The 18,298-nt window shown below is 44.5% G+C and overlaps 1 protein-coding gene across 2 annotated transcripts in view; it reads right to left on the minus strand.

The window, feature by feature from the left end:
* LOC144807701 (uncharacterized) overlaps positions 1-18,298 on the minus strand; it is a 64,298-nt gene that overhangs the window by 28,084 nt on the left and 17,916 nt on the right. The window contains exon 3 of one of the 2 annotated variants that reach the window (XM_078673345.1): positions 474-524. The exons of the other annotated variant lie outside the window; for it this stretch is intronic. The gene's annotated coding sequence lies outside the window, so the exon portion shown is untranslated. The remainder of the gene's footprint in view (positions 1-473; positions 525-18,298) is intronic. 2 annotated transcript variants of the gene reach the window in all.

Here is an 18,298-nt window from a genome sequence, read left to right on the forward strand (position 1 = left end):
AAGCCCATAGGTTACATTCACAGCCAGATGGGTCCGGAGAACTTTATCTGCACTTTAACTGCGCTGAGTAGATAGACGTAGCACATCATAGTCTGTGTTGTGTGCTGGGTGATGCCTGGTATCTTATTATCGTTGGCGGATGGATGAAGCTCTGATAAGAGCTACTACAAGGAGAACAGAGAAACAGGACCACAGATCGCCACAGAGTGACAACTGCCCAGAAGCTGAAGAAAGAACTCTGGAACAGCAAACCTCCTCTACCCTGGAGATTCTCCTGGGTAAGCAAATGATGGTAATGAAATGCAAACTGCAGCATTACGATCACACACTACAGCATCATTGCCTTTAAACCAAAGGTAGCAGTCTACAAGAAAAAACTAAACAAAAAGCAACAAAACTAGAAAATGCATTTCCAAATGCTGCAAAAGAGAAACAGTTAATACAATTGGAAAAATATTAAACTTTGTTGGTACCTTAGTAATGTGCTTACTTCTTGGCTTCACTCCATCTGCAGCAATAACGCTCTGAAAGGAGAAATTACTGCTGTGAGTCTCAGAGTCTTCAGTGTTACTGGTCTCAGTCACGAATACTGTGATGTCGGAAGATAACTTTCTCTTATTTGGCTTCATAGATCCACCAGTCATGCCATCGCTTTTAGCAGACACGCTACTGTCAGCAGCATCACAACTTCAGGCAGACCAGCAATGCAGATCTCACCACTCAAATTGAGTGAATATTAATAAGTACGGTCTCGGCTTACCAAGCAGAACCAAAGAATCGGGTCTCATAACCATACCCAGAGTCACAGCTGGCTCTGCCGCCACTTGAGCACACCCAAACACCTCAGCACTTAAGCACCAGTCCCAGGGGAGCCCATCCGAGATGTCCTTGTGAACTTGCACCACTCCTGGGTCAGCACAAGCAGCATCATGGACAGCGTCTAACACCGCTGCCACAAACATTCATCAACATCCAAATCCTCGTCACCCAAACTACCCAAAAGTGGCTTTCTAGATAAGCAGCCAGCCCTGTAGTGTCTGTCTCTGTGTACTAATTTGATGTCAAAGTTGTAATTTTAAAAACAGCCTTAGCAACCTTACAGGGGCCTTACTGACACCATTAAGGTTTCAAAGCAAAGGACTGTGGTCTGTGAACTTTAAAAGATGCATGCCCCCAGACCTCTTCTGGACAATAAGAACTGGTGAAACCATTCAGAGGAATTTGTATCATAAATCATGTAAGAGGGCAGTAAGCTCACTCCGTACCCTCAGAAAAACAGAGCGCACTCTTTGAATGAGAGGTACCGCCTGAGCTTTAAGTTTGATACAATGCTCTAACCATTCACTGCACCCACTCGGGAAACATAAGGAGAATGTAGTAAAGTATTCTTAATGTCATTGGCATTCGATACCGGCATGTCACTCAACACCGCTGCATTATCAGGCACCGGCCTCATAGCGAAACCAACTTAGTCTGATTCTGCCATTCCATCCCTTACCTTCCATTGATAGATACACACATTTTTGAGGGAATCTTTTTACCCAATTATTCCAGCGGACTAACAAAGTAATCCAGTATATATCGATATCCTGCTCACCTAAGGCTTTAGGATTTATATTGGAGCTGGTCAGCTATTTCTCACATCTCTACTTTTCTCGAAGGCTACATCACACAAAATCTTGATGGGTAGTCCTGAATCCGCCATTCCATTTAACAGCACCGCACCAGCATGAACCATACACAAGGGACACATTACCTGTCGCAGGAAGGTGGAACGAACTATGGAATCAATTGCTAAAGCTAAGTTATTCCCTCTGGGGACGTTCTTCCTCATTAACATCAATTGTGCCGACTTTCACAGTAGTGCATACACTCATACTGCTTGAAAATGCCCCAACACTGCAACATTGTCCTTGATCCGGGCATTTCCCATTACTTCCCACGTGTGCCTTAAACCCCCACCTGTAACAACTGCCATGATGAGCTTTCAGAACCCCATTCCCATTTCTCTGGAGTTCACAGAACAACCCAGAGCAGTCCCAAGAATGCGACTCACTGGTGATGCGCCCTCCTCAAGTTCAGTGACTTAGATGAAAGCGTGGAGCGCTCTATGCTTTTAGGAATATTCACTTCTCGGGGAGAGTTGGGTTCCTTCAGCTCAGTAATCTCTCCTGCAACTTCTTAGAGAATCAGTTAAACACAAACTCATCTCTGCTACATACATCCACTCTGTTTTCAGATTTGCTTGGGGCTGTCAAAATGCAAAGAGCTGCAATATATTCCTCACACTTTCCTGACTACCTTGTTTTAAAAAGTTGTGACGTTCAAGCGTGATGCTTGGTTCATTTCCAAACTGAATTATTTAGAGGTTCTGTTCCCGCACGATACTCGTCCCATATTCCAAGTGCTTCAACCCTGGTAGGATATCAACTGCTTATTTTCAGATCATTTCTAAAAACTCTCTGCTACTTTCTGCAAGAAATGGAATTATTATTTGTGGTGAAAGAGGAAAAAACACAACCCCTGTCAGAGTGAATTTTCAACGCCATTAAAAGTAATCTGGAGTCAACCCCCTGGTACCTAAGGCACGGAACAGGCAGGCTTAACTTAGGGTACTATGTAAAATATGTATGCAGAAACCAAAACAGTAAAAGTCAAAATGCAAAAAAATAAAAAAGCGAAATAGAAAAATAAAGTGAAATGTAATGAACAAAATAACACTAAAATGACAAAACCCAATAAGCGGAATCTGAGATATGAACTGTAACGCTTTAAGTAGAGATAGTGCCAAGAATCACAAGGTGCCAATGATACTCCATTGTTGAGGAAGACCTAGGCGTAAACTGATGGTGACCGCAATGGAAGTCAGGTCGGATACATCAACCAGGTTTGTGCTGGTCAAAGACTTTACCTTTTGACTTTAGTCTTCTTCCATAATAGGAGTGCACTTCTATAGCCTCCCAGGACCTCAGGGGAAGCATTTAGAGCCTCATATGGGCTCAGTCCAGGACCAACAGCCAGGACCAGTCCAGTCCATGCCACTGGTCAGCTGGACAGTTGCAGCAAAGGCCTTTTTAGTGTTCTGTATCCTTGTAGGTTGAACAGGAGGTCAGCCGTATGACCCTACAAGTCTATTTCTTAGTCCAGAGTAAAATACGGAGCAGATCCAGTCCTTCGGGGCTTTTTTCCGATCACAGACAGGAGGTCCTGTCCTCGTCTGCTCTTCCTCAGGTCTAGGAGTGTTCTGAGGTGGGTGCCTGCAGATGCCTCATTTATGCCGGCACAGGCTATTACGTGGGAATGACTCCTAGGCATGCCCAAACCAATGGAGTAAAGGTTACCTGGCAATCAAACCCACTTTAAGCATTTCTAAGATGACAAACTTCTTCAACGACGCTAAACTTGGTCTTTGAGAGATGAGGGTGTCCATGGGGCATATACTATGGCAGTGCTAGTGCCCTTCCACATCCAGCAAGGTAGGTGTCATGCTTCAAAACATGAGCCTGCTCCTCGTTGGGCCGGCGCTGCAAAGCCCAACGGGCACCCTTACAGGGGCTCTTTATCGAAGATCTTTTGTTCCTTGCCGTATGGGTGTAGTGGGTGTGAGGGGCCTTAGTCAAGTGTAGATGTGTGTGGTGTGGTTTAAAATAGGTTAGGGGTTCCTCTTGAAGACTTTATTCTATACTAAGGGAGCAGTAGTGTGTTTTGTTATCTATGCGACAAAATACCTATTCTACTCCCAGATGGTTGACATGTTTCTCGCCTTAGAAATGTCAATAATTGATCAGTGGTGATTCTTCAGGACCGTGAGTCAAACAAATTGTGAAAAACAACCTATCTACATACAAGTGTGGTAAGGGTGCAATGCTACCTACCACTGGTATTCGCCTAGGGAATGGCCTCCTAGGGAACAGAGATCACCTGTAATAAAAACAAACAGTGAAAAGGCACAGCAGTCCTGAGTTTTTATACTACAGGTCATGAGACGTTTTGCACATTATATTCATTAGAAAGTTGAAAAGCACTGTTTATCAGAGGGGTAATCCATTGATCAGCGACCACCTGATATTCACAAGGCTGATGCGCCAGTGTGTGCAAGACTCACCGAAATTAGTGTGAAGTCTGGTCTCATCTGATGCAACGGATAAAAGACACCCAAACAGTGGTGTCACTATGAAAATAGGAAAATCGAAATTCATTGAGTCAACGAGATAGGCAGGCACGAATGTGTAAAGTCTGCAACGGTTGAAGCACACATGCGCTAGGAGGAGGCACTGTCTCGCACACGAAGGTTCAAAAAGTGTCATGAAATGTTGGTTTATAAACAAGGGGGACTGTTGTGTTTTCAACCTCGTGGCACCCCACTCGTATCGTATCCCAAACAAAGAACCGTGGGGAGTGAGCAGTGTCAATGTTTCCTGTGGCTAAATATGTGTGCAGTCTCGAGGCAGTCAAAAAACAACTCCCTGCTGCCCGTACGGACTTGTGTGAACAGTAGGGCGGGGACCAAAGTATCAGCGGATACACTGGGGAAGAACAAAACAAGACACACCCCGTTACCATACTCGTAAACCGTTTGTAGCTTTTGCGGGCAAACAAGGAGTCACTATTCCATGCTGTACGAGCGCTACAAAAAAGAAGACGACACAAACACCTACAGTGGTGCTTACCTGTTCCCAATGCAGAAACAGTCTCTCGACCTACTCATACCGCTGCTCATCAGGAAGGGGAAGTCTACTCCGGACGCGGAGTATAAGTACTTTTCATGCATGTTGGAATGACTGTGGTGGAGGAGTGGCCTCGTTACTCAACAGCGAAGAAGGCTGAGAGGCATGCGTTAAATGCTTAAAACAAAGCGGCCATCTTGGAGTGTAGTACATAACCCAGCTAAGAGGTAGTTGGCCCTAGAAAACTACGTACGCTGAGTGTGTATCGCCCTGTGGGTTGTCTAAGTGTATATACAATTCAATGTAATATAAGGGTATATAATAAGTCCTAGTTAAGGTGAAATCAGTGATAAATATGTTGGCACAGTAATGGTAAAGCGTATGCCAGCAACCCTTATATTAGACTGTGCCGGGGTGAACAGCCACCTAGGTCCATGCGAAGTTGAAAGAGAGTACGTGGGTCGATGTGAAGTTAAAAACCACCCGGTAGAATGTCTTGGACATTTAATTAGTTATTCTTTTAAGTGGTGTTAGGGTAGAGGTTCCTATGGGCCAAAACAGTACAACAGGTAGGCACAATGTGTCCGTCAGAGTACCCTATATTTGGCTATAAGAGGCTATAAGAGGGTAGAGCTATAAGAGGGTAGAGCGAAGAAAGTGTTTAAGGCCAGCTTGATATTACTGTTGTGTTGGGTGACAGAAACGTATGTTACTTCGTAGTTGTTCCAGGAGGAATAAGTGCTAGGGTGATGGAGGCGTTTGTAATCATGCTAGTTGTCTCATTGTCCCTAGTAGGCCAGATAAAAAACAATTAGAGATAATGAAGGAGATATGTTCTGCAGGTGCTTCAGGTGTTCGGCGAAACCCAGGGGATATCATCGTTGACTGCATATAGGGCATGACCGCTGGACTTAGAAAAAGCCCAATAACTGTTCCCTCTTTTTAACCCTTTCGATGCTCATGACGAGCTCAGCTCGTCATGAGGCACAGTTGAGCTGTGCTGATGACGAGCTGAGCTCGTCATGAACAATGAGGATTCATAAAATGTCAGCACAGGAGGGGAAAATGCACAGCAGCCATGGTGTTAATAGCATGACAAATATGAATTGCCATTCAATACTATCGAATGCCATTTGGGCATCCAATGAAAGGAGTACCTCCTCCTCATCTTGTGTATTTTTGGTCCAGTATGGCCTTCGAAGGTTGAGCCGTGTGTCCCTATGACGCATAAACCCTGACTGATCCAGATGGACCACTGTGCTAGTATCTTCACCAGCACCTATGCCTATGTGTTTAGCAAGGATATCAACCTATACGACCCACACTCGACCAGCGATTTACCTTTTTGGGGGATCACCACTATCGTGGCTGTGCGTTGGTCCAGGGGGAGTTCCCCTTTTTCTCTTAACTCACATTTAAAAGATGGGGAGCAACCTTACTTGCTAGACTCTTGTACAGTTCAAGTTTTTCAGCTTCTCTATTTTGTTCTTTTCTATGACTGCCTATTTGTGCCTGGGTGTATCCTCTGATCACTGTCTTGTAAGCCTCTCACAAATTGGAGGCCGATTCCACCGAGTCCTCGTTGTCTTGAAAGTATTGTGTAGTATGCATCTGTACCTTTTGCATGAACTGCTTGTTTCCGACGTGCCATGGCAGTGTAGTGTTTCTCGTTGGTCTCTTTAATTGCACTGTGACTGTGGGAGTGGTCGGATATAGCAAGCGCTTTGTGAGTGATCTCCCAAAATTGTCCCACCTGTGATTTGAATGTGAAGATGTACTCTAGTCTGGAGTGGCTTTTATGTGCCGCGCAGGTATGTGTGTACTGTTGACTCGATGGATTATGAGCCTGCCACAGGTCAATCATGCCCATCGCTGCTATCAATCCCTGTAGTGGTTCTCTTCCGAGTGTCCCCATTGCCTCGGTCAGTCTATCTAACTGCGGGTCCATGACTGCATTCATGGCATCCCCAAGAATGGGCATGCCTACGGGCAACTCAAGTATGGTGTTTCCCAGCCGTGCAAGGGTATCACTATGCAGCCTCGAAGGAATGTTTACTGAGCAAAGGTTCAGAGTTTTCCCTTCCCAAGAGCTGGTGATTGCTACATACTGTCCTAGCTTGTTGAGCCAACACCTACTCACTATCAGTGAAACGGATGCCTTAATTAGAATCCCCGCTCCACTTGAGCCTGAGGTATACCCTGCGTGCATGTGCAACTTGTACCCATATCTATCCATTGCATTTCAGTGATTGCCTCTTAGGTGGGTCTCCTGGAGCAGCACCATGCCAGGACCATGCCTACGAAGGCAGTGGAGCAGCAGCGTTCGCTTCACCTTACTACCCAAACCATTGATATTCCACGTCAAAATTGTAAGTGCCATCATGGAGAGTTGGTCATGTTATGGTGGGTGAGAACTCTCAACCCCTCGCGCCCCCAGCTGGTTAAGTGCATCTCCTCAACACCTGTGTCCACCTCCATGGAATTGTTTCATGTGTCCGACAGCTCTCATCCATGTGCCCTCCTGTATTACTGTGTTTCTTAGTTTCGAGCATAAAAATAACAACTACTGTAACAATCACACCCACTTGATGGGTTTCTATCCCTCTAACTTGCACCCCCCACCCTGCTTCCCTGCTTGAACTACCCTCTTCCCCAACCTGCAGGGAGCTTTTCGCCCTATAGAACATGCTTAATGCTAAGGTAGGCTGGAGTCTCTCATCTGACCCATTCTCGCCTGCGTTTCCAGCCCATTGTAACTATTAAGTTTTGTTTAATTGCATAGTGCCTTGGTTAAAATATCTCTTCCCATTGTCATCTATATTTCGTTGTCCCCCCTCCCCACTCTAGGGCCCCCCCCAACAACAGCAAGGCCACTGGAGTGAAGTCCATTCCTTGCTGCTCCCTGTTCAGAGCCTTTGCACAGGTGACGCATCCTATAGCCAGTCTTGTTTCCCACATAGTCACTCAACGCCATTCTCCACCAGAACGGTTCTCGCCTCTCTTTTGGCTTCCCACGAGCCTGGGGGTCTCTGCTGATTTAAGAGGTTTTTTTATAGCACTGTCTGGACCCAGGAGTATCAGAGCACTTTACAAGGTGTTTCAATACAGGTACAGTGTGTATAAGCACAGACAATGGATTAATAAAAGAGTAAGTCCACATAGGATACATGACAACTAGATGAAAAAGTAAAAACAATTTCTAGACGCTATGAGAAATACAATATAGCGGTCACAGCTTGGTGGGAAGCTTCACCTAAGTCTACAAAAACATGCAAGAAAAAACTGAGGGTCATAAGGAGGGGAGGTAAGGTGATCAGATTGAAGGAAAGGGGGTTGGGTAGGCGGGTGGTCACTAGCCATATGCGGAGCAGCTAGGTGTGGTGATGCAGAGGGGCGAGGCTACTAGGGAGAGATTAGAAGCCCCAGTATTTATTAAAGAGAAGAAGTTTGAGTTCTTTTTTGAAGCTGGGGTAGAACTGGTTACAACGGATGTCTTTTGGGAGGGCATTCCAAATAAGTGGGGCATTGCCTGAAAAGGAGCGTGACTGAGTGGAATTCTTTTTCTGAAGGGGGGGATAAGTAGGAGGGTGTTGGAGCTTTTCAGTGATCGCGTGCAGCCTGCTTTGGTCAGTTTGTTGGAGAGGTATGTCGGTGTGTTTTGGTGGAGGATTTTGTGCGTAATGCAGGCGGTTTTATATGTGGATCTACCTTCAATGGGGAGCCATTTGAGGCCGGGAGAGATGTGGTCAAATCGTTTGCAGTCCGTGATAAGCCTAGCCGCGAGGTTGAGCACTGATTTAAGAGGTGCCAGGTGGGTTTTAGGAATTCCGGTGAGGATGGCATTGCCGTAATCAATGTACGATAGAGTAAGAGATTGGACTGCCAGTTTAAAGTCATCAATTGGGATGAAGGGCTTAATTTTCTTAAGGTTACGGAGGGTAAAAAGGGCTCCTTTGGCAGAGTTGTTGATGTGTACGTTGAGAGTTAGGCGGTTGTCAAGGGAGATGCCTAAGGATTTGACTGAGGTGGCTAGGGACAAGGAGCAGTTAAGGGCGTTAAGGTCTGTGATCCACTTTTGAATGGAGAGCTGGTTGTTTTTTGGGGAGAAAAGAATAATTTCAGGTTTTTATTGGGTTAAGTTTGAGATAGTTCGAGTGGAACCAGGCTTGAATTTTGATGAGGGTGTTGTTGAGGTGGAGGTTGTCAGCATGGGTTTTTATCTTATGGTAGAGTTGTGTATCGTCAGCGTAGAGGTGATAGTTAATCCCAGCTTGTTTGAGAATGAGGGTGAGGGATTCCATGAAGAGGTTAAAGAGAGAGGGAGATAGTATGGATCCTTGCGGAACTCCTATAGAGATGGGGGAGGGGTTCGAAAGGCAATTGTGGATTTTAATTTGCTGAGCAGATGGGAGTGGTCAGATGCACTGCAGCTCCGCGGCAGTCCCAACACCGCCAGGCCCCGCTTCAGGCGACACAGGACACGGAGGCACATTGGTCCGCCCAGCAGCAGGTCCAGGATCGGGGGCGGGCCGATGGAATGCAGGCCCAGGGCGATCCCGCGAAGGAGGAGGCAGATCGGGTTCAGTGAGCCAAGGCCCCGGGGGTCAGCGCCCACCACGGGAAAAGGAACCGATGGGGGAGGCAAGGAGGGGCTCCCCGCCGGGACAGCCAAGCAACGGCAGCACCACGGCCCGCACGAAGGGCCGAGACCAGGAGCGAACTAGGCTTCACTAGGCCGCAGCATCACACCACCCGGTCGCTCAGCAGATGGCCCCCAAACCCTGCAGGCACTAACCCCAGGCAGCGGCACAACTCACCAGAGGGGAACGGAATGATGATCTCCGCAGCGGAGCCCAGCACAGCCAGCAGGCTCACCACCAGCAGCAGCGGCAGGTCCAGCAGCTTGGAGCTCGCCACCGGTACAGGGGCTCCGGGCCCACCACGAGGCCAACAGCGTCGACCAGCGGACCAACAGAGAGGCGGAAACATGCCAGGAAGGTGCAGGACAGCCCACGGGGCGGAGATCAAAAGAGCAGCGCTGGCGAGGTAAGATGCCAGGAGGAAAATGACGGATTGTGTTGCTTGGCCGGCAGAGGCCACTTAGAGTGCGGCCATCTTGCAGCCGGCCAAGCCACGCCCCCACAGTGTATGATTTATAAGAAATGCTTTTGCTCTTTGGCTTTCCTTTCGAATTTACACTATGGGCTCGATTCCGATCCGGTAAAAAAAATCCCCCGTACGATTCGTATTCGTAGCCGTTTCCGTACGACTCGTAAACACACCGTACGACTCGGCGAGTACGATCCGGACCGGGTGATCAGGACGCTATTCGTACGGTCCACGTCAGGTAAGTGCGATTCGTACGGAAAAGCGCTGAATCACATACACACCGTACGCCGCGTACCCCCCATGATCGCCGGGGTACGCGCCGTACCCCTGCGATCATGTGGGGTACGCGGCGTACACCCAGCGTACATGGGGTGCGCACCGTACACCCACCGTACATGGGGTACGGTGCGTACCCCATGTACGCTGGGTGTACGCCGCGTACCCCACATGATCGCAGGGGTACGGCGCGTACCCCGGCGATCATGGGGGGTACGCGGCGTCCCCGGGGGGGGCGTACTGTACTTGTTTCGGCGCGAACTATGCGTTTACGGCTGTTTCCAGCTCCCGTAAAAAAAAGGGTTGTACGTTGCGTACCCGACACGAATCGTACTTGCTGGGTCGTAAAAACCAGCCGCGAACTGTAGCGATGTCACGTACAGAGGGTTCCGAGTGCGACTCGTACGGATATTTTAGTCGTACGGAGTCCTGTACGACTCGTACGGTCTTTGGCTCCTGGTACGGATCGTACTTCGTCGTACGTACGGGGACGTGTACGGGTACGATTCGTACGGGGAAAATTGCTCCGTACGACGATTCGGAGCGCATTTTACCGGATCGGAATCGAGCCCTATGTGTAGTTATTGAATATTATGGTACACAGTCAAAATATCGAGTAGGAAATGTCGACCTACCATAATATCGAGTCTGAAATATCGAAGGTGCATAATATCGAAGGCAAGAATATCGTAGGACAGAATATCGACCCAAGGTAAGTAATATCGAAATACTTAATATCGATGTAAGTAATATCGAAGTAAGTAATATCGATAGCATATATATCGATGTTACTAATTTCGATGACACTAATATCGATATTTGTATTATTGTATAGTTTTTTATTATGTATGTGTTATATGTTTAATTTAAGTATTTAAAATAATTACTATTATATGTGTATACATTTTATATAATAATAAATAAATTTATAAGTAAATTTTATGAGCGGGTTGTGGGTTTATAGGGGAATAGGGTGGGAAGTAATTTAATTATGGTAAATTGATTAGTAATTAGTAGGATTTATTAATAAATTATCATTAATTGGTAATTATGTGAAAATAATAGGAAAATAATTTTAATTAATTTATTAATTGATATATATGTTCTGTAGCGGGTTGTGGGTTTATAGGGGAATAGGGTGGGAAGTAATTTAATTATGGTAAGTTGATTAATAATTAGTAGGATTAATTAATAAATTATAATTAATTGCTAATTAATATTGATTAATTGGGAAAAAATTAATTGATTAATTGATATATTTTTTCTGTAGCGGGATGTGGGTTTATAGGGGAATAGGGTGGGAAGTAATTTAATAATAATTAATTAATTAATATATGTTTTTAAAAAATTATATTTAATTTATTGGGAAATAATTAATATTAATTAGTTAATTAATTATTATAATTTTGTACATATTTAAAATTATTAATTAATTGGTAATTAAATAATATTAATTAGTTACATTAATTAGAGTAATTTTTTATATATAATTTTTAGTTACTGTTAATTAATTAATTGGGGGAAAATAATATTAATTATTAAATTATATTAATTACAGGTAATGTGCTAATATATTTACTTTATTTGTTATTGTTCATTAATAATTAATTGCTAATTCAATAATATTAATTAAGTTTGGGTAAAGGAGTATTTTTAGGGTTCAGGGTCAGTTTTGGGTTTTTGGGTAAAGGGGTATTTTTAGTGTTCAGGGTCAGTTTTGAGTTTTTGGGTAAAGGGTTTTTTTAGGGTTCAGGGTCAGTTTTTAGTTCTTGGGTAAAGGGGTATTTTTTGGGTTCAGGGTCAGTTTTCAGTTCTTGGGTAAAGGGGTATTTTTTGGGTTCAGGGTCAGTTTTCAGTTCTTGGGTAAAGGGGTATTTTTAGGGTTCAGGGTCAGTTTTCAGTTTTTGGGTAAAGGGGTATTTTGAGGGTTTAGGGTCAGTTTTCAGTTTTTGGGTAAAGGGTTATTTTTAGGGTTCAGGGTCAGTTTTCAGTTTTTGGGTAAAGGGGTATTTTTAGGGTTCAGGGTCAGTTTTCAGTTCTTGGGTAAAGGGGTATTTTTTGGGTTCAGGGTCAGTTTTCAGTTCTTGGGTAAAGGGGTATTTTTTGGGTTCAGGGTCAGTTTTCAGTTTTTGGGTAAAGGGGTATTTTTAGGGTTCAGGGTCAGTTTTCAGTTCTTGGGTAAAGGGGTATTTTTTGGGTTCAGGGTCAGTTTTTAGTTTTTGGGTAAAGGTGTATTTTTTGGGTTCAGGGTCAGTTTTCAGTTTATGGGTAAAGGGGTATTTTTAGGGTTCAGGGTCAGTTTCAGTTCTTGGGTAAAGGGGTGTTTTTTGAGTTCAGGGTCAGTTTTCCCTACTGTTGCACTCTCTGGAGTAGGAATAGAAATTTTTACCCTTACACTATCCAACGTTTTATTTAATTAATTGTTAAAATATCAAATGTTTATTTTATTTTTTATATTACTTACATTTTATTTATGTTACTCTTTTATGTTTGTATATGTGTTAGTAAATTAGAATATATTTCATTAATTTATAAATTCGTAAAATAATTATTAATATTTATTGTTCAGTGCATATATATTACATATTTACAGTATATATTTAATTAATGTATTCTTAATATATATGTATTATTTATTACTTTTAGACATTATTAGATACTTTTAAATATGTTTATTTTATTTATTAGTCTTATAGACTTAATATTCCATTTATATATTTAAAAAAAAACGATATTTTTAACATCGATATTTTTTACATCGATATTTTTTTTCGATATTTTTGTACTTACCATGTTGTAGATAGGATGTCGATATTTTTGCCCTCGATATTGTTGACTCGATATTCTTGTAGGTCGATATTTTTGTAGTCGAAATTCTGTCAGTGATTCGAATATTATGTACTGTGCATACATTGAGTATGTTGTCGTTTCACCCTTTTGCCTCGGTGGCACGGAAAAAATGGGTGGAACTGATGTCATCACACCCACTAGCCTCTCTTATGGCTCAGGTGACGAGTCGCGTGCGGAGGTGTGGTATTGTGACGTCCTTATTGGCGTGCAGAGCTAGGAAAAAATGTTTCTGTGGAATGCTGGCGCAGGGGATATTCATAAGGTGAGGAATCCACAGGCAGACACTGTATCCACCAGAAAAAGCGTTACCGAAGGTAAATTACTCCCAACAAGAGCTTTCAAACATGTTTTTTTTAATGTGAAACATGAAAAATGCAAAAACAAGATTTATCCAAAAAATAGGAAGGTGAAAGAGCGCCATGCACTTTGTGCCTGCCTGCAGTGGGAACCAGCGCTCGCCATTGCGGGAAGGGAGGGGGCCATCTGTTTTCACTCAGCCGTGTGTTTATATTTGCATCGCGCTTTCACTTTCACTTTAAATGAAAGCACCATGCAAAAATAAACATGGGGCTGAGTAAAAACAGACGGCCCCATAAAGATAAGAAATTGCTTTGCGACAGCAGCAAAGCAGACAAGCCTGTCCGGATGGACCGGACGAAAAGGTGAACGGACAGCGGCTACAAAACCCCATTTCCAATGGCAGGCCACCGTTTAGCATAAATGGTGATGCAAGCCAATGAAAGTGAGGGGCGGCGCTTTGAGTCCCCTTCTCAAATCCCCTCTCTTACTATAACTCTAAAGGGCAAGCAGCGCATGTGAAGCAACGCTAGGTGACACCTAAAATAGGATTGAGTTCAAATCTTCATGCATTGCATTCAAGGCACTGCTTAACTCCAGTCCAGAATACCTTAGTCGACGCTTCCAGTGGTACGTCACTAAAAAATCACTGCCCATATCTTATACATCAAATCTCATTATAACTAAGGGTAGAAGGGCTCCTTGGGGATTGTGCAGCTGTTTTTTGTGCAGATCTTCTTTCCGGGCAGGACTTCTGTCAGCTGTGCCATGAGCAGATCTTCCTCCCAGGCAGGGCTTCTGTCAGGTGGTCCTTGTGCTAATCTTCCTTCCAGGCAGGACTTCAGTCAGCTGTGCCTTGTGCAGATCTTTCTTCCAGGCAGGGGCTTTTGTCAGCTTTGCCATGTGCAGACTTAAGTCAGCTGTGCCTTGTGAAGATCTTCCTTCAAGGCAGGACCTCTATCAGCTGCGCCTTGTGCAGATCTTCCTTCCGGGCAGGACTTTTGTCAGCAGTTTCTTGTGCTGATCTTCCTTCCAGGCAGGATTTCTGTCAAGTGCACCATGTGCAGATCTTTCTTCCAGACAAGGGCTTCTTTCCTCAATGATCAGTTCAAAAGTTGGGAGAGGTAGAACTGGTCTCGGTCATCTTCTTTATTGCAGCTCTACTGGTCAAGCCACAGAGCTCGAGGTCTGAGATGAAGGAGAGTCTGGATTTTCTGATCTCCGTAGAGCATTGGGACAGTCATACCGCATCCAGCATATACAAGACTCCAAGAGTCAACGCTACAAGTGCTGCTCCAAAGTTTAATTCAACCACTGTATCTGAACATCCCCTGGCAAATGCCAATTGAAGAATAAACATCCAGCCAGCACCAGCAGAGTGCAGAAAGCTTTTCAGACACTTCGTGGTACTTGGACTTTCTTTATCTGTCGTAACTGAAGATGTTAAACCTTGGTAACATCTATTCCCTTTGGACAAGGTCCTCCATTTTGTCATCAGAATGTAACTCATCCTGCGCAGACACAACCCCTCAAGTCCGTATTGCTTGAAGCTGGGTGGTTCTCACACAAAAGAAGGCCCTCCAAAAATTGCTGACATTTTCTTACACCCCCTGGACAGCCATGGCAACACCACACCAACTACACCCCCTCAGGGATCACCAGTCCATCTACCAGCAGCAAGACTCAGATCTTTCAACCTTCTCTGTTACCGTCTTTGGAACGGCTCATCTCTGAGATTCGTGGAAGCTACACACTCAGTGAGCTCAGAGTTCCCTTGTAAAACCATCTCATGAGAGTGGAAGAAAAGAACAATAAGTGACATGCACTGCACAGAAGTGTAAATAAATCTACCATTATCATTCCATGTACCATTGTTCTACTGCTGTTGTTTAGATATGGATGTTTTGCCGTCTATCACAGCAGCTTCTTCGTTACTCAACAGTTTGTTTTCCATCATACCTACTTACCTATGTACTGTTTCTGACCTTATAACATCTCTGTCTGACATGTTGTGCTGTCTGTTGCAACAAAAATTGGAAATAGATTGCTACTGCAGGATGAGTGCAGCGTCCTTGTAGTCAGATGCACTTGATTGAAATATAAAAGGTACCATGTTTGTTAAAAAAGCTGCAACTATTAGAATAATAACACACCAAAAGCAGCGCATACAATGCAATAACACGGACCACGTACTAGAAAAACGTGAGTCAAACAATGCAATAATACAGGTCAGGCCTAGGAACACGTGACACAAACAATGCAATACCACAGACCAGACATCGGGAGAATCTGACGCAAATAATGCAATAACACAGGCCAGGCACCAGGAGAATCTGATGCAAACAAAGCAATAACACAGGCCAGGCACTAGGAGAATCTGATGCAAACAATGCAATAACATAGGCCAGGCACTAGAAGAAACTGATGCAAACAATGTATTAACACAGGCCAGGCACGAGGAGAATCTGATGCAAACAATACAATAACATGGGCCAGGCACTAGGAGAATCTGACGCAAACAATGCAAAAACATACGCCAGGCACTAGGACAATCTGATGAAACAATACAATACTACAGACCAGGCACTAGGAAAATCTAATGCAATCAATGCAATAACACATGCCAGGCACAAGCAGAATGTGATGCAAACAATGCAATAACACATGCCAGGCACAAGGAGAATGAGATGCAAACAATGCAATAACACATGCCAGGCACTAGGAAAATCTAATGCAATCAATGCAATAACACATGCCAGGCACAAGGAGAATGTGATGCAAACAATGCAATAACACAGGCCAGGCACAAGGAGAATCTGATGCAAACAATGCAATAACACAGGCCAGGCACGAGTAGAATCTGATGCAAACAATGCAATAACACATGCCAGGCACGAGTAGAATCTGATGCAAACAATGCAATAACACAGGCCAGGCACAAGGAGAATCTGATGCAAACAATGCAATAACACAGGCCAGGCACAAGGAGAATCTGATGCAAACAATGCAATATCACAGGCCAGGCACTAGGTGAATATGATGCAAACAATGCAATAACACAGACCAGGCACCAATGGGTTTGCACCCAGTGGAGTTACTAACAGAAAGTGTTCAGTGTCTAACAGCAGGAAAAGTTCTATTCTGTCTGTAAGTTCTCTTGAGAGGTAGCATGTAATAGGTGGCGGGATTCAGGGTACTGTGTGGACAAGAGGGTGGGAGGGCAAAGACTAGTTTCATATGGCCTGAAGTATGAGCAAAATGAGTAATATTTCAAGGAAGTATTACCATATAGTAAATCATGCAGTCAGTTTATTTTTTTTTAATAATATGGACGGACAGAAAATCGACCTACAAAAATATGGGGAACAAAATTTCGAAGTCAAGAATATCGATATCCTATCTACATTAAGCACAAAAATATCGAAACAAAAAAATATCGTTGTTAAAAATATTAGTTTTTTTAAAGTTAAAAAAGAATGTAAAATAACTATATATATATATAAGAAACATAGTTAAATATTTTTTAATATTTTAAAATAACTAGTATATATAATGTTAACATAAATTAAATATATAATACATATATACACATACAAGTTCAAGTTCAAGTTAAGCATTTGTATAGCGCACTACTCACCCAGAGGGTCTCAAGGCGCTTGGGGGGTGGGGGGGGGGGGTTAAGTTACTTATCAAAGATCCAAGTTTTTAGTTGTTTTCTGAAGGAGAGGTGGGTGGGGAGAGAATTCCAGGTTTTGGCCGCTAAGTAGGAGAAGGATCTTCCTCCCATGGTAGATCTGTGGATGCATGGAACTGCGGCGAGGGCTTGTTTGGACGATTGTAGTTGGCGGGAGGGGGTGTAAAAGGACAGGCGCGTGTTGAGGCATTCGGGTCCTAGGTCGTAGAGGGCTTTGTGTGCGTGAGTGAGGCGACGGAACATTATTCTCTTGTTGATGGGGAGCCAGTGGGGGTCTTTCAGGTGCCCGGATATGTGAGCTTGGCGGGGGATGTCTAGTATGAGTCTGGCTGAGGCGTTTTGGATGCGTTGGAGTTTTTTCTGTAGTTTGGCTGTGGTTCCGGCGTAGAGGGTGTTTCCGTAGTCCAGTCGGCTTGTGACTAGAGCATGGGTGACTGTCTTTCTTGTTTCGGTGGGAATCCAACTGAAGATTTTTTTGAGCATGCGTAGAGTGTTGAAGCATGATGATGAGACGGCGTTGACTTGTCTGGTCATCGAGAGGGAGGAGTCTAGGATGAAGCCCAGATTGCGTGCATGGTCCGTGGGGATGGGTGCGGTTCCCAAAGCCGGTGGCCACCATGAGTCGTCCCAGGCAAAGGGGGATGAGCCTAAGATGAGGACTTCTGTTTTGTCTGAGTTCAGTTTTAAACGGCTGTTCTTCATCCACTCAGCTACTTCTTTCATCCCTTCGTGTAGGTTGGTTTTGGCGGTGTTTGGGTCTTTGGTGAGGGAGAGGATCAGCTGAGTGTCGTCAGAGTAGGAGATGATGTTGAGGTTGAGTTGGCGCGCTATGGATGCGAGGGGACTCATGTAAATGTTGAAGAGGGTGGGACTGAGTGATGATCCTTGTGGTACCCGGCAGATGACTGGGGTGGCTTCAGATCTAAAAGGAGGGAGGCGGACTCTCTGGGTTCTTCCGGCGAGGAACGAGATGATCCAATCTAATGCTTTTCCTTGTATTCCGACGTCGCTTAGGCGTTGTATAAGGGTGCTATGACAGACTGTGTTGAAGGCTGCGGAGAGGTCTAGTAGGATGAGGGCAACTGTTTCCCCATGGTCCAGTAGTGTTCGAATGTCGTCGGTTGCTGCGATGAGGGCGGTCTCGGTGCTGTGTTTGGCTCGGAAGCCGGATTGTGAGGGGTCGAGGGATTTGTTGGATTCTAGGAAGGCGGCGAGTTGATTGTTGACGGCTTTCTCAATGACTTTGGCAGGGAAAGGGAGGAGCGAGATGGGGCGGTGGTTTTTAAGTTCAGTGGGGTCAGCTGTGGGTTTCTTCAGAAGGGCGCTGAGTTCGGCATGTTTCCAGCTTTCCGGGAAGGTAGCGGAGTTGAGGGAGCAGTTGATGACGTCTCGGAGATGGGGTGCG

The sequence above is a fragment of the Lissotriton helveticus genome, chromosome 1_2, assembly GCF_964261635.1.
Source record: "Lissotriton helveticus chromosome 1_2, aLisHel1.1, whole genome shotgun sequence".
Lineage (NCBI taxonomy): Eukaryota > Metazoa > Chordata > Amphibia > Caudata > Salamandridae > Lissotriton > Lissotriton helveticus.